This window comes from Myotis yumanensis, unplaced genomic scaffold (genome assembly GCF_028538775.1).
Source record: "Myotis yumanensis isolate MYYU_CA2020_CCGP unplaced genomic scaffold, mMyoYum1.0.hap1 SCAF_11, whole genome shotgun sequence".
Lineage (NCBI taxonomy): Eukaryota > Metazoa > Chordata > Mammalia > Chiroptera > Vespertilionidae > Myotis > Myotis yumanensis.
Window position 1 is genome coordinate 35,363,015 of NW_027223762.1, and position 16,827 is coordinate 35,379,841.

General features: G+C 44.8%; 1 long non-coding RNA gene across 1 annotated transcript in view; it reads left to right on the plus strand.

Annotated features, from left to right (window-relative positions):
* The first annotated feature begins 12,571 nt into the window (after nucleotides 1–12,571).
* Nucleotides 12,572–16,827, plus strand: part of LOC139019432 (uncharacterized) — a 37,867-nt gene continuing 33,611 nt past the window's right edge. Inside the window, exon 1 of the long non-coding RNA XR_011473110.1 lies at nucleotides 12,572–12,716. This is a non-coding gene — a long non-coding RNA (uncharacterized lncRNA). The remainder of the gene's footprint in view (nucleotides 12,717–16,827) is intronic.

Genomic DNA, 16,827 nt, shown 5'->3' on the forward strand with positions numbered 1-16,827 from the left:
AAAGAAAAAAAGAAAGAAAGAAAAAATAAAGGAGACCCGTTGTCAAGAGCTAAAGCAATTAACAGAACAAGACTCAGTTATGACCTAGATGTTGGAACTATTAGACAGGTACATTAAATAATTAAAATTAATATGTTCAAAGATCTAGTGGAAAAGGTGGAAAACATATATACACATATGAGGCTTTTAGTAATGATGTGGAAACTATCAAAAAGAGTCTAAAGGAAATGCTAAAAATAAAACAATATCTGAGATAAATAATTTCTTTGACAGGCTTATCAGTAGACTGTACACAACTGAGGACAAAAAAAAGTGAACTTTGAAAATAGGTCAATTTATGGAAAATGAAACACAAAGAATAAAGAGGGAAGAAACAGTATTAAAGAGTTTGGATAATATCAAACAGTCTAATATATGCAAATGATTGGAATCCAGAGGCAATGAGATTGTGGTTCCAGATTTTGTGAGTGGTTCTGGGAGACCTATTGCTCTCAGGGCCCCAGGAAGTTAAATGGGAGAGCTGATTTCTCCTTACCTGTGAGGCTGGGAGAGCACTAGCCTTTGTAGTTGAAAATAACAGGGATATAAAATCTATCTATTTGTGCCTGAACCTGGTGCCTGGACTGAGGACTACAACTTGCTAATGGGTATATTATTAGCTTTTGAGGTAGAGACTGTGGGTCTGACACCATCTAAGGAAACTTAGCTGACTGGACCTGAGCCCAAAAGGTAACTAGAGCCATGTAAGCAAATGAAAATAATGCACACAGGGAGACTCAGTAACTAGGCAGAATGAAAACTAGGAGAACACTCAGAACAAGTGGCTCTGAGTCTAGCATAACTGCTGGAGGATACGTGCAACAATCAGAACAAAAAATAACTATGGGTTATATTAGTAGGCTCTTGCTAGATGATGCTGTGATAACAACTAACCCCGGGATTTCAATGGCTTATGAAAAGACAGGTTTACATCTCAGTCATATTATAACTCCTCATGAGTTGGCTTTGGCTCTGCCTCATGCCTTTTCTATTTTGGACTCAAGTTAAAGGAATAGCCCCCTTTCTGGAATGTTCAGGCTCATGGAAGAGGGAAAAAGAAATGACAGAACCACATGAAGATTCTTAAAACTTCTTTTCAGAAGTGGACTACATGGCTTCTACTCACGTTTCACTGGCTAAAGCAAGTCATCTCCCAAGCATGATGTCAATGGGGTAGGAATGTATAAGCAACTTACAGAGAGTGGCAAATAATTGAGAGCAGCAATACATTCTACCCCAAGGACATTTAAGAAGACTTAATGACAGCACTAAAACTTTCTCTTTCTGGGATTAAAAATATGGTTTTCTAATTAAAAACTCAGTAGATTAAGTCAAAGAACATATGGGCAAAATGAAAAAATGAATGAATGACCTTGAAGATCAAGTCAAAGAAAAGCTCAAACCATCACATAGAACTATAAGGAGATGAGGGAAACCATCACTAACAAAGCTTACATATATTAACATACTTAATCCGTACTAAAATCTATGTGTTAGCAACTATTGTTCTCCAACCCACATTACAGCTGAAGAAACTGGGACCCGGAGGGTTAAGGAACTATTCCAAGGCCAAACAGCTGGTATTCAGTCCCTGGTTGTCTGGCTTCAGTGACTGTGCTATTAAGTACTATCATTAACCACATTTTCTGCTTCTTCATGGCCGTGCTGTTCTGCTGCGATAAATACTAGTAAAGACTTGGAGGATAGATCCAGGACACCTTACCTGAGAAATAGGAATTGAAGGAGGAGAAAAGGAATTGTTGGAAATGTAGGAATTATTTAAATGATGAAAGAATTTCAATTTAAAAGGACTCACTGAATTCCAGGCTGGGATTGAGAAAAGGCACACTAGCTAGTCATATGCTGTAAAATTCCTCAACTCCCAGGGAAAAGACAAATTTCTATTAGCTTCCAGACAAAAAGAACAAAGAACTTATAAAGGAGAATCAGACTGTCATCAGGCTTGTCATCGGCAACACTGGAAGGTAGAAGACTGTGAACAATATCTAATGACGACCGAAAGAGAAGGAACTTGACCCACAGCCCTGCCTGACAAGTCTCACCTCTCAGGATGAAAGCTGTTTGTGGATATGACATGTTACAGAAAAATTACCTACAGGCTCCATTTAAGGAATTTATTCAAAAGAAGAGCCTCTTTTCAAGCAACAAATAAATGAAAGCAAAACAATCTCAAGATAGGGGAAGATGAGAAGGGAGGAAAGAGTAATGGTGAGAAATAACCCTCATATACATTTACTGGAAGCCCAGTGCGTGAGATTTGTGCACTGGGGCGGTGGTGGGGGCAGGGGGGGGGGCATCCCTCAGCCCGGCCTATGCCCTCTCACAGTCCGGGACCCCTTGGGAGATGTCCGCCTGCCAGCTTAGGCACCCTATGAATAGAGAGAGTGAGAATAGGACAGGTCCTTTGTGGGTAGAATGGGACCCCACCATTTTAGGGACACCAGTTACTCCTCTGAAAACATTCTTCTTCTATCTGTCACTGACCTTTAAACCCAGATGAGAAATGAGCCCTCTGCTTTGAGGCTTTGTTCTCGGCTCAAACATCTCCTAGATCTTGAAAGCGTCTTTATTTAAACTATGGCGATCACATCTCTTCAGCAGAAGGTTGCTTGTTAAATTCTACCCTGAAAAGAGCTTTGATAAGGAATATACGGGGCAGAGCATGAATTCAAAGGAATGGTGCAGGAGGGGTAAGAGATGTGAGAGAGGAACCCAGAAGGTATCCAAGGGGCTATTCCTGCTTCACCTCAAGGCTGTCCGTCTGCTCTGCCTCATAGTCAGGGGTGCCAACTTCCAGCCCTCTCTTCCGGTCCTTTTCCATCAACTCACCACACTGACATTTAAATTGTAGTATCATGGGTGATGGGACAAAGTGTTCCATTTTCTTTCGGCCTAGCTCCCAAGATAAGCAGCTGCTACTCATGGAATTTCTCAAGCTCCAAGCATAATGAAGTGTGACTTTTAGCCCTGAAAAAAAAAATCTGAATTTTAATTGGAAAGCTCCTGGGCGAGCAAGTCTCCTTGACATTTGAAAGTGTAAACCTTATCTGGAGCAGCTCCTTGGAGGCCCCTTGTTGAACTCGAGTCATTTGAGAACCTGTAGGGTTATTTCTCATTTGTTTTTCAATTACGCAGCAGCAGAACATTAATTTAGGCTATAAGGGCTTTTTCTATTAATCTACTAAAGAAACCGACTTTAAGATTAATGGCCATATTTTACAGAGAGAATAATAAAATAAATATGGCACTGGTTTTCTGATACTAGTTTCCTCTTGTTGTTATTGATAAGCAAGGAACATAAGCCTGAGACCTCAGAGTTCTCTTAGGTGTCTCAAACCTCCGGCTCCAAGTTTATGTTGTCCCATGGCTCCTCTGCTCTGCCATGACACGCAATAACTTCCGTTTGCAGCATCGGTACCTATTTCTAGCTTCTTCCTTTGTCCCATTTGTATGTATTACAAGAGTGACCTCACTGTGGGGTCACTATTTTTCCAGTTATAAAAGTTTCTCAATTGGGGTATGTCTACAGTAGACACACCTTTATAAAAATATTTTTTAATTGATTTCAGAGAGGAAGGGAGAAGGAGAGAGAGATAGAAACACCAATGATGAGAGAGAATCATTGATCGGCTGCCTCCTGCAGGCCCCCTACTGGGGATAGAGCCCACAACCTGGGCATGTGCCCTACTGGGAATCAACCCATGACCTCTTGATTCATAGGTCGACGCTCGATCACTGAGCCACACTGGCTGGGCCAGACATACCATTTTTTTTAAAAAAATTATTACAAATAGCTACTATAAGGTACAAAACCATTGTGTTAGGCATTTTGAAAATTGTCACACAACCATATATCAAACTAAAAAAAAAAGTCTGGGGGCTTTAGCTAGAAATAAATGATAAAGATTTATTCAAGAGTCTTAGGGTTATGAAAACACAATTAGGCAATACCCAGAGTATTCTGAAGAAGAAGGAAAAGCTAAGAGTTCTTACAGTAAACGTACATCATTGAGAAGAGTCATTTCTGCATTCTTAGCCCTAGGATTGGTCTAAGATGGTTATTAGTCAGATGTCAGGTGGGCTGGAAAATGGATGTCAGTGGGTTCCAGGTAGTCTTAACATGTGAGTCCTTCAGGGGGCAATTCTAGGGTTTTCTGGATGTCTGCTGTATATCCAGGCATTGACACAGGATTAGAAAGTTTAAAAATTTAAGTCCCAGGCTAATTAGAACAAGAGTAGAATTGTTTCTTCATGCCTCAACCTTGGCAATATTAATAATTTTGGCAGCATGGTTAAAGTGACTCCATTATATATTTTTTCTATCTTCACTCTTTTCTCACATATATGCTTGGTATTATTATTCCCCTTTCTCAGATGACAGTCTGGTTATCTATAGAAATCACCTCCCACACTTTGGTGGATTAAAACAACTACTTATAATTGTATGCTTAGACTTCTGTTGGTTGGCTGGGTCCCCCTGGGTGATCCTCCCTTGGAGTCTCACATGCAGTTGCAATCAGATGGCAGCTGGGGCTGGAGTTATCAAGACGGAACATCTTAGTGGCTTCTTCATTCATGTGTCTGATGCCTCAGTTAAGATGATGAGAACAGCTGGAAGCGGGCTGAACATCTGTACCTCCACACAGCCTCTCCTTGTTGGGCTTCCTCCCAAGCAACATAGCATCAGCATAGATGGACTTCTTAATGCCTACTGGCTTCCCCAAAGTAGTGCACTGAGAGGCTAAGGCTCCTTATGACCTAGCATCACTTCTGGTGCATCCCATTGGTTATTACAGCCCAGTTCAATGTGGGAGGGAACTTCAGAAGAATGGAAACACTGCGAGAGACAAAGTTCATTGTGGGGGAAGGGCATCTTTGCAGACTAGCTACTGTAGGTGAAGAGATTGAGGCTCTGAAAGGTTATGCAATGAACTGCCACTAAGTGGCTAAATTGATACTTGAACCTAATAGGTCTGTCTGACCCCAAACCTTTCTTCTGTATCATTCTCTTTCTTGTGATTGCTTATTTTGGTTCTCCAGTATAGCATCTTAAATACTGTCTCTAGATGGCCTCTTTTAACCTTTGCCAGGCTGCTGACTGCATCAACAGTGTTTTAGCTGTTTACAGGGGAAGAAATAAGGGAAAATGAATAGTGCAAATACCCCAAACTCCATTTGGGGTTATATATTTAAAAACATTTCTTTATTGATTTCAGAGAAGAATGGAGAGGAACAGAGAAATAGAAACATCAATGATGAAAGAGAATCATTGCACATCCTCTATTGGTATCTAAGATCCCTTCCCTTTCTCAGGCCACAAACAAAGGTGAGAATGCACCAGTATAAGTCAGTTTACAGCTAAACCCTTGCCTTACCTGTTAACGTCTCAGAAAATTGCGCTGTGGATATTGTGTGTGTGTGTGTGTGTGTGTGTGTGTGTGTGTGTGTGTGTTTGCTTTTGTTGCTGGTAAAATGGATGATTAGCACAAATGGGGATGGAGCCTATAACGCAGATATGTGCTGTGACTAGGAATTGAACTGAGACCTTCTGGTTCATAGGTCAATGCTCATTGGACTGTATTTTAAGGATGAAACAACCTATGTTCTTCACTGCAAAGGATATTTCATGAATGGCTGGGCAGTTCTGCTGCCATCTCCAGAGGAGTCTAAAATGCCTCCCCTTTAAAAGTTGCACTCTGGGGGCCGTGACAGACAGCCCCTTACTGTTCCGACAGCAAACCATTAAGACATTGATGAGCCATTTGGACAGAATATACACTATCTCAATGTGAAGGCTTTGGCAAAGTCAGGAAAAGCTGCAGTAGGAGTACAATCAGGTGTAATAACAATTCTTTATATTTGTAAGTGTCCTGTAGCTTTTTTTAAAATCTTATTTTGTTGGGTATGAACATATCGCTTTTAAATATATATATACATATTTCTTTATTGATTTAAGAGAGGAAGGGAGAGGGAGAGATAGAAACATCAATGAGGAGAGAGAATCATTGATCAGCTGCCTCCTGCAGGGCCCCTACTGGGGATTGAGCCCGCAACCCTGGCATGTGCGCATAGCCAGAATCAAACCAGCGACCCTTCAGTCCGCAAGCCGTCGCTCTATCCACTGAGCCAAACCGGCTAGGGCTGTCCTGTAGTGTTTAAAGCACATCCATATATCTTATCAGCCAGGATAGGCAGGGCTATGCTGCAAAAAAGAATAAAAAAGGAAAGAAATACTCTCAGTACAGTCAAACCTCAGTTGTCTAATGTCTCCCATCTCAAACAATTTGGTTCTTGACCAAGTTGTTTATGGAAAAAATGTCTTGGTTAACTTCAGTTCTCAACTTGACAGTCACAAGGTGACAGACAGGACCTATTGGTACCTAAGATCCATTCCCTTTCTCAGGCCACAAACAAAGGTGAGAAGGCATCAGTATGAGTCAGTTTACAGCTAAACCCTTGCCTTATCTGTTAACATCTCAGAAAATTGTGCTGTGGATATTGTGTGTGTGTGTGTGTGTGTGTGTGTGTTTGCTTTTGTTGCTGGTAAAATGGATGATTAGCACAATTTTAAAACATAAAGAGGCCATCAAGAGAGCTAATGTTGCTAAGGTTGTGAAAGAAACACTGATCACAGGCAACTGAAGAGGTTAAAAAAAACTGTTGTTGATTTGGATAAATGAAAAGCAGCGAGTCAATGACAGCATTTCAGAGGCAATGAAATGTGAAAAAGCGAAGATGCTACATGCTGGCCTCCTGAAAGACACCCTGGAACAAGTGCTGAAAGTGATTTGTTTAAGGCTTGTGGGGGTGGTTCCATAAGCTTAAGAACATAAGTGTTTGTTTATAGAGTAAGCAGTACATTAGACTTGTGCTGTATACAAGAAAATCATTAGCCAAAGAAAATCATTGCCTGGAACGGATCACATGACTCCAAGGACACCAAGTATAATCCTAACATGTGCCTGGAAGGGGATAAACCTGAAATGACTATATGACAAAACCACTAAAGATTGCCACATACAAATGACCCTTTAGGTTTTCTTAGCAACCCCAAGATGTGTAATTATTCTCCTTTTCCAGAAGTATAGAGGGGGCAACAGTGGCAGAAGAGCTTATTATGTAGTATGTAAATTATGTCTCAATGAAGTTGTTATAAAAAATAAAGATAGGTGAAAGACAGAGGATATATGATTATTGGCAAAACAACCCTCTCTTTTACAAGACTCGTTAATATACAGCATCTTCAGGTTCCCACCCTGTTCATAATCCCGCACTCGAGAGAGGCAGAAGGTATAATGCGAGGGCTCTTAACGTGGGCGTCCACAGATAGAGGGGGATGGTTCACAAACTCACCCCCAAATTGTAAGCAAAATAAGTGTGTGTCAATGTTCATTTTAGGATCCACAGTTTGTATCAGCTTCCCAAAGAAATCTGGGAAGAGTTAAATACTGTCTTTATTCATAATTGCCTAAATTTGGAAGCTACTCTCAAAGGTTAATGAAAAGAATAATGGACCAGAAGTCAAGAAACTGAGTTCCCACTCTGGCTCTAACTAGCTGGACAACTCACCTCTCTTCTTCATTTACGAAGTGTCAGACAGGACTCCTTGGAGTCTAAGATTCTTTCCAGTGAGGTATACAAGATACAGGATACTTTGTGGCCAGGCAGACCTGAGTTTATATCTTGGCTCCACCTCTTACTAATTGCGTGTTCTTATGCAAGTTCTAGAACCTGTGCATACCTCTGTGAAAGGTGAATACCAATGCAGTGTTCTTGGGAGGATTAGTAACCATGAGTGGAGAACACCTGGAGGGCATGATTATTAAATGCTGCTGCCTATGAGTCTATGTCTGGCTTAAGTTCTGCTGAGCATTCGCTATCTTCTGTGAATGGGCAGGGTCTGCTGGGAACTCAAGTGTAGTTGTGCAATTCAGATGTCAGCAAGGCCTTGCCTTCGAGCATTTCCTACTCGAGGACGGAAGTCTAGGTGAAGACCTTGCCATATCTCATGCAGGTACACACCAGGTCTGACTCATGCCCTGCCTGAGTGCCCCAGCAGGGCCAGCTCCTGCCCCTGCGTGCTCCTCTAGGAGGCCCGAGGGCTTGCAGAGTCATGATGGGCTGATAGCTTCCTCAGAGGTTGAACCCACCAAAAGCACTGGTACTGACAGAGCCACAAAACCACCCCTCAGCCTTTCCCATTTTATTCACTGTGCTATTACAGTGAAGAAAGACTGTGCTTCACTGTGTTTCTACATAGTAAGTGTTGTTACGGTGATAGCCATCATATCCCAAATTGACTCACTGCTTCCTGCGAAGGCTAGGGCAGGAATTACTGCTTCCAGCTTAGTCTCCCGCTGGCTGAAGCCCTGAAGAGTCAGGTAACCGACCAGGAAACACATTGAGTGGATGGCAGTACTGAGTCTCCTGGTCCCTTGTCACCTCTTTGCACGATGCTACTTTTCTATTCTGCTATAACAAATTACCATAAATTTAGTGACTTAAAACAACAAGATAAACGATGAGATGATGCCGATAACACCAAATGCTGGTGAGGACATGGGGCAATAGAAACTTTCACTCACTGCTGGTAGGAATGCAAAATGGTACAGCCACTTCGGAAAACCAACTGTACGCTTACCATCCAGTCTAGCCATTGTGCTCCTTGGTGTGTATCCAAAGGAGCTGGAGACTTATGCCCACACATTTCCTTGCCCACACGTGTTTATTCCTAATTGCCTAAACTTGGAAGCAACCAAGATGTCCTTCAGTAGGTGAATGGATAAGTAAACTGTGGTACATCTAGTCCATGTATTCAGCACTAGAAAGAAGTTATTAAGCCAACATCACTTATTTTTTTTAAAATATATTTTATTGATTTCAGAGAGGAAGCGAAAGAGAGAGAGAGACAGAAACATCAAAGATGAGAAAGAATCGTCGATTGGCTGCCTCCTGCACGCCCCCCCACTGGGGATCAAGCTTGCAATCCGGGCATGTGCCCTTGACCAGAATCAAACCTGGGACCCTTCAGTCCACAGGCTGATGCTCTATCCACTGAGCCAAACCAGCTAGGGTGCCAGCACCACTTATTGAAGAGACTATTTTTACTGCATTGCATATTCCTGCCTCCTTTGTTGTAGATTAACTGACCTGTAAGTAAGGATTTATTTCTAGGCTCTCTATTCTATTTTACTGATCTATACATCAAGGACCAACAAAGGAAAAAGAATCCTTGAATATTGACTTTATAATGCAGAGCAGTGTAGCACCTATTTGCTTCAACTTGGCTTCAGGGCCCCCTACCTTTGCTTAACTAAAGGGTCTGTTAAAATGCTTTTCCAGCCGAAACCGGTTTGGCTCAGTGGATAGAGCGTCGGCCTGCGGACTGAAAGGTCCCAGGTTCGATTCCGGTCGAGGGCATGTACCTGGGTTGCGGGCGCATCCCCAGTGGGGGATGTGCAGGAGGCGGCTGATCGATGTTTCTAACTCTCTATCTCTCTCCCTTCCTCTCTATAAAAAATCAATAAAAAATATTTAAAAAAAAATGCTTTTCCAAAACAAAAGGTAGATTCTTTCCCACAATGAGTTCTTCTCCCACTCTTGGAATGTGGAAATGCCGAGCTATGGAAGTCTCACATTGGCTGAGCTGTACTGGGCAAGGAGAAATTTTTTCTTCCTCCTGCTGAGGTAGTATCACTCCCTGCCAGAGATGCAAGGTCTGTCTCTTCCTGGTGGGGTCGGTAGTCTGCGTTGAGCAGTACAAGAGTTCTCTCCTCTAGCCTCCTGACTCCATTTTAAATGAGGTTTCTGTTAATTAATTTTCAAACCGGATTTTCAGTGCTCCTCAAAATCTCATACTCCTTCCCTTTAGTCAGCCTAGAATTGGCATCTGGTCCTTCCTACTTTCACTCCCAGTTCGAGCAGGCTGGGCAGAGCTGGGAAGGCCTTTTCAGGGTGCAGGCACACCGGCCCCCAGGGCAGGAGACCCAGCACCGGCCTCTGCCCTGCAGTGGCTGCCTCAGTGCAGCAGGAGGGTGCTGGCCTTGCCTGGGCTGGGCTGGAAGGAGCTTAGCCCAGGAAGCTGGGTTATGATACCAGAGAGGCAGACCATGGTGGCCTGGAACGAGAGGAGGGGTGAGTGGAGCTGAGTTCATGGTGCTTTGGATGCAGGGGCCCTCAGGGAATGTCTGATGAAATGGACTGATGAAAGGGACCAGGCCTCACATATCTAGGAAATGATGGAAAACCTGGGGCTGGAGAACGTGGATACTGGTTTCCAAGTTTAAAGACGGCCTCGTCCTCCTTTTCTCTATGACAATTCTGCTTCCTTGGGATTTCTACACAGGGCAGCATTTTGGAGGGTTTTACCATTTTACACATATGGCTTTGTGTCTGTAGGGAAAGCTGTTGGTGTTTCTAAACACGGGCCATTCTGGAGAATCTGGGGAAGAAGAGCATTTTCAGTGGGTTGCAGGGCTGCCCAGGTCTCTAAGGGGACCCCTAAGCTCAGAGCGAGGCTCATGAGGGCAGAGGCCTCGATGGGGAGAACGGCCTCTGTATTTTCTGGATCCAGCCCAGAGTTCCAGCACTGTGCCTCCTCCCAACACCAACGATGGCCCTCTGGCCACACGCTGGCGGTGGGGGGTTGATTATCCGTACTTTCTCCAGCCTGAGGCACCATCAACTGTAAGCTGCACCATTATTTCATGTAAGCAAGGAAAAAAGTGCCAAAGAAGGGGACTGCACATTGATGCTGGGACACCAGAGAGAAATCTTCCCAAAGAAGAGACTGCCCGGAAATGTGCATGTCTCACCCTTGGCGCTCGGTGGAGGGAGGAAAAACAGTCCTCCCCTGGGAATCTGAACCACAGACCTGCCCTCATGCAGATCTGAGGTCAGAATTCACACTGTCCATATGGTCTAGAGAAGTCAAACCGGAAATGTACTTAAAGTGGTCTGGTTGCTAGTGCCCCCGAAGTGACCAGAAAGCGTGCATCCTCTCCAGAGAACTCGGCGTCAACCCCAGCTGACGGCCTTTGGAGGATACCATCCATTTAAAACACAGTCTGATTTCAGTGATGTTAAATGGAAAGAAATGTGTTCCTCAGAATGAGTGAGATATGGGCATGAAATAGATGTGCTGTTGGCTGTACTGGAGATCAGCTCACCTGGGTTTGCCTGGAACTTCCCTGGGTTTAGCCCTAAAAGGCACACTTCTAATGAAATCTCTCAGTCCTGGCCCAGTCCTCTTCTGGGGTCCTTATCTCTGGCCTGAGGGGGCCTTGTTTTATACTATAGATTCCTGCCTAGGGATAGGCTGATTGCACCAGGCTGTGGACACCTGACCCCGGGGCTTTCTGCCCATAGGCCAGCCAGCATCTAGGACTTAAGGCCTCACTTGGGAAAATAAGAGAATTTGGAAATTTGGACTTGGGAATCTGAAGAACTGAGGACATGCTGTAGGAACACTAGGCCTGGCCTGGCTTTTCAGGTTCTCTTGGGTTCATGTGCACTGAAAGAATTTAAATAAACACTCCTTTTTATTTATTTACATTTTGGGGAGGTGGAGAAGTCAACTTCAGTACTTCTTGGGCCCTTCTGGCTAAAAGGCCCCTGGCTGAGGCAGGCAGACTGTCCTGCAAGGCACTGCAGAGGCCACAAGCCCATCCTAGGTGCTGCCGAAAGGGGGTCAGTAAGGCCTGTCAGCTGGTCTGTGTGCCCAGGAGCAAGAGCTCCCAGGCTCTGCACATCCATGAAGCAGAAGTAACATAAATTAACATGTAATTAGCAGAATGACATAAATTATTCCCTAACCTAAGGCCTAGAAAATAGTTTAACAATCTCAGTTTTATCTGTGTACTCAATAAATGTACTTGGGGTTGTGTGTGTTTCCAATCTCCTTTTCACTGGTTCCTTTTTTCCCTCCCCTCCTCCCACGCAGGTAAACTTCTTGAGGGAGGAACTACACCTTCTTTCTCATGCTTGCCCCTCACATAGGTGCTCATTCTCCTGCAAGCTCCTGCAAGAGACGGGGAGCAGGTCTCTGTGTGTGGCGCCCACTGAGCACGATCATGGCACCCAATACATTCTTAATGAGTGAGTGTTAAACTGAGATGAGTGTAGACTCAACAATAAGTGCCTGAGCTGTGGATGGAGTTCTTCATCTATTCAACCGGTGCTTAATGAACTCCGATTATATGTCATCAGTTGGCTCAAATTAAACTCTTATAAAAATTTTGGATGTTCTCTACGTAGATAGGGGGGTCCTGGCAGGGATTTGTGATCTCTGGAATTCGTGGAGAGCTTTCTAGAAACCGTGAGGCTCGAGGCTTCTCTATGAGGCCTCTACTCCTACACGCGGAAGCCTGAGGCAGCTTTAATGTGGGATCACACGTCTTTACAGGTGAAAGGACTCCAAGCCATGACCAGTTCTATCTTTAATTTACAGCTGTGCTGCCAAAGCCCACGGGGTGACTGGTCTAAGATCACCCAGAGTGTGGCCAGGACTCAGCCTTTGCCTGTGGGGCCCTCCAGCCCTCCTCACTATGGAGCATCCTCAGTGCATACCTGGGACACAGAAGCAAAGGCCCGCACCGGCCTTCACCCACCGAGCCAAGCAGCTGGACTGTCACACTCAGAGATGGGCACAAAAGCAGGTATCTGGCGAATTCATGAACAGTCCTGGGTATGCTTGGCCCAGGGATGGACTGTTAGAGAGAAAAACCAACACCTCATGTTTACCCAGGAGTCTGTGCTTCTAAGGTGGTTATACAAACTAAATCATGTGAGTTGTGGGGTGAAGGGGCACTGGCCTTGGGGTGGGAGAGCTGGGGCCTGAGGCCCAGCTCTACTCTTCTGACAGTGTGATCTGCGACATATCACCTCTCTTCTCTGACCCTTAATCAGGGGTCCTCAAACTTTTTAAACAGGGGGCCAGTTCACTGTCCCTCAGACTGTTGGAGGGCCGAACTATAGTTTTTTAAAAAAACTATGAACAAATTCCTATGCACACTGCACATATCTTATTTTGAAGTAAAAAAACAAAACGGGAACAAATACAATATTTGTATTTGCATGTGGCCCGTGGGCCGTAGTTTGAGGACCCCTGCCCTTGGTTTTTTCCAGCTGTAAAATGAATCCTGGTCTCAGTCTGTGTGTGTAGAATATCATGTAAGTCATCTGGCACATGGCAGGGCCTGATAGGAGATGACAATATTTTTCCTGCTGATGGACTGTGTTAGCGCAGCAGGTCTCATTTGACAGAGGAAGAATTTTGCAAATCGTCCACCTTCTTTCACCAAATGTCCACCACACCTTGATGAGGTGGCGATTTCTATCTCCACTCAAAATCAGCTGGGGACGCGCAGTGGCTGAGTGCCTACGTGGCAGAGCTTCAATTCAGAACCCCAACTGTGGTGGTCTGAGGGTACGGAGTCGAAGCAAGCTCCGTGGTGTTGGGAGGGGTCTAGAGAAGTGAAAAATATATGCGCGCTCCTTTCCAAATGGGCTGACAAGGAAAACAACCAGGAGACTCAGTGGAGCTTGAGAGGATTAAGGAGGGCTGGGTGGGGCGTGCAGAAGGTGCCAGCTGGAGTCATAGCTATAGCTCAGCCCTGTCTCTCCTAAGCCGGTTATGGCCGGGTTACCCAAGGCTTCCGCTGACTTCACTGACTGGAAGTCACAAAGGCTTCCTTCCGTCACTTCCATCTCAGACACTCTGACCCCACTTGCCTGCCGGGTGGGAGAGGGGGTCTGTCATGGACACCCCACACTGGATTCAGGGAGGAGAATAATACCCACCTACTTTTTCCTTGGCTTCTTAACCGCCACCACCATTGCTGAGCCTGCCTGAGCATCCCTGCTTCCCCACCAAGGCCAGGAGTGGACCAGGGGCCAGGCCAGGAGCTCAGGTCCAGAGGCCGGCGGGGGCCTGAAAAATATGGGCAGGAATGAATTCTGCGCAAGGCTGTTTCCTCTCTCTCTTATAATCTCTTTATTAAATGCCCTGTCAACAGTTTTTTAAATTGACATGTATTCACTGCAACCAATGAAACCGTTCCATAAACACTCCCACCAGGCCCACAGTTCTTCAGGTGGTCAGTGTTAACTGTCTGTGGGTCACCTTTCACAGCCTTGTCTAGACTCATTATTAGGGACTGAATTGTGTCCTCCCCAGATTCAAATGTTGAAATCCTAACCCCCAGTGTGACTGTATTTGGAGATAATAAAGGTTAAGTGAGGTCATAAGAATGGAGCCTTACAGGAAAGAGGCCATGTGAGGACACAGCGAGAAGGCAGTGGTCACCGTCAGAGCGGTCTCACCAGAAACTCCCTGACAGGATCTTCATGTTAAACTTTCGGCCTCCAGAACTGTGAGAAAATACATTCCTGATGTTTAAGCCACCCAGTCGGTGGTGTTTTGTCAAGCAGCTCTAGATAACGCCTACACAGAGATCCATGCACAAGGAGGAGAGGGTGTTTTATTTGTTTACTTGAACAAAAATGGGATCATGCTAAGCGCACATTACTCCCAGATTAGCTGTTCTCATTAACATTACATAATGGCCACTTGGCTCCTTGCTCACACCCCACACTGGATTCTGCTAGGATATCCTGCAGGCCCTCCCATCAAAACCTGTCTGGACTCTGACCACTTTTCCCCACCCCCCCCTTGGTGTTAGCTCCATTCTCTCTCTGTCTCTGTCACTGCAGCAGCCTCTTCACTCTTCTCCGCTTCCACCTGGCCCCCAGTCTGTTCTCCTCATAGCAGCCAGAAGGATCATTTGAAAACCTAAGTCAGGTCATGCTGCTCCTCAGCTCAAAACCTTCCAATGGATTCTCATCTCATGCAAAGTAAAAATCAAAATCCTCACCAACAGCAACAAGGCCCTGGGTCAGTGGTTGCAAACTGCGGCTCACGAGCCACATGTGGCTCTTTGGCCCCTTGAGTGTGGCTCTTCCACAAAATGCCACATGCAGGCGCGCACATACAGTGCGATTGAAACTTCATGGCCCGTGCGCGTACACACACACACACACACACACACACACACACCAGCTCTATGGCTCTCCTCTCTGACTTTTCTTCCTACCCTGTCCCCATGCCACTCTGGTCTCCTTGATCTTTAGATCCCACTCTGTCTCCCTGCCATGAAATTCATCTTCCTGCAGACAACAAGCATGAGCTATTTCTTCCATAACCTTTTAAAGATATTTCATGCACATAGAAGCATTTATCTGACTAGTCTTAAAAAATACACACACCCCTAGCTGGTTTGGCTCTGTAGGTAGAGCATTGGCCTGCAGACTGAAGGGTCCTGGGTTCTATTCCAGTCAAGGGCACATGCCTGGTTGCAGGCTTGATCCCCAGTGAGGGGCATGCAGAAGGCAGCCAATCAATGATCCTCTCTCATCATTGATGTTTCTATCTCTCTCTCCCTTCCTCTCTGAAATCAATTAAAAAAAAAATATATATATAATATGCAAATTAGGCCAGGATGTCATAACGGGTCACGACCAGACAGGAGGAGGTTGCCTGCAGGTGAGGCCTGAAGTGGAGACGGAGACAGACATAGGGGGCCCTGCCCAAGCTGGCATGGCAGCTCCAGTGGCCCGGAGTGGACACAAGCAGGGGGGTAGGGGGGGCCTGGGCCGGAAGTCAAGCGTGGGTCCCAGCAGCCCGCGGGGTGCTTCTTTGCACAGTGGGATGCGGGACTCCTCCTCATGTGATTTCAATCACATACTGGGCCTTTAGTATATCTACACTAATAAAAGAGAAAGATGCAAATTGACTGTACCTTCACAATGCCCACCAGCCAATCAGGAGTGCGTATGCAAATTAACCCAACAAAGCTGGTGGGTTAATTTGCATATGCAGGCGCTGAGCAGCCGGGGGCGGGGCGGGACACTTGCGTCATCGCCGTGGCAATGACACAGGCGTTCTGCACAGCCCCAGCCATTCCAGGCCTCTGGGCAGCGTGGGAAGGTGGAAAGGTGGCTCCGGGCCTGAACAAAGGCAGAAAGGTGGCTTTGGGCTGGAGCGAAGGCAGTGCTGGCAGCCAGGGAAAGGAAGGCCCATTCTTGCACAAATTTTCATGCATCAGGCCTCTAGTATATATATATAAAACACACACACAAATAGGCCCTGGCTAGGTAGCATAGTTGGTTAGAGCATTGTCCCAATACCCCAAGGTTGTATGTTTGATCCCTGTCAGGGTACATACACAAGAATAAACCAATGAATGTATAAATAAGTGGAACAACAAAGCGATGTCTCTCTATCTCTCTAATCAATAAATACAAATTAAAAAAACAAAACCAAAAACCATAAGTAATAACTATATATGGTGCCAGGTGGGTACTGGGAGTATCAGGGGAACACTTTGTAAAATATATGATTATTTAACCACTATGCTGTACACCTGAAACCAATATAAAATAGTGTTTAAAGTCAACTATAATTGAAAAAAATACATAGGTACATGGTTATTCATTGCTACATTGTTTTAATTATAAATCATTGCATAAAATGTCTCTAACTTAAATTTGCTTTCCATATATTCCTTTTTATTATCATTTTATGGCCTGCCTTATCTTTTGATTGGGTTATAAACTGCTATTCAACTTTCTAATCCTTCATGGGAAATCCACACTATTTTCTACATAGTAGCACTGAATAAATGTTTGCTGATTTGAAAATTTAAAAAACAACAACAACACAAAACATAGAAGCATGCTAAAAATCACTGCCCAGCATCTTGCTTTTTC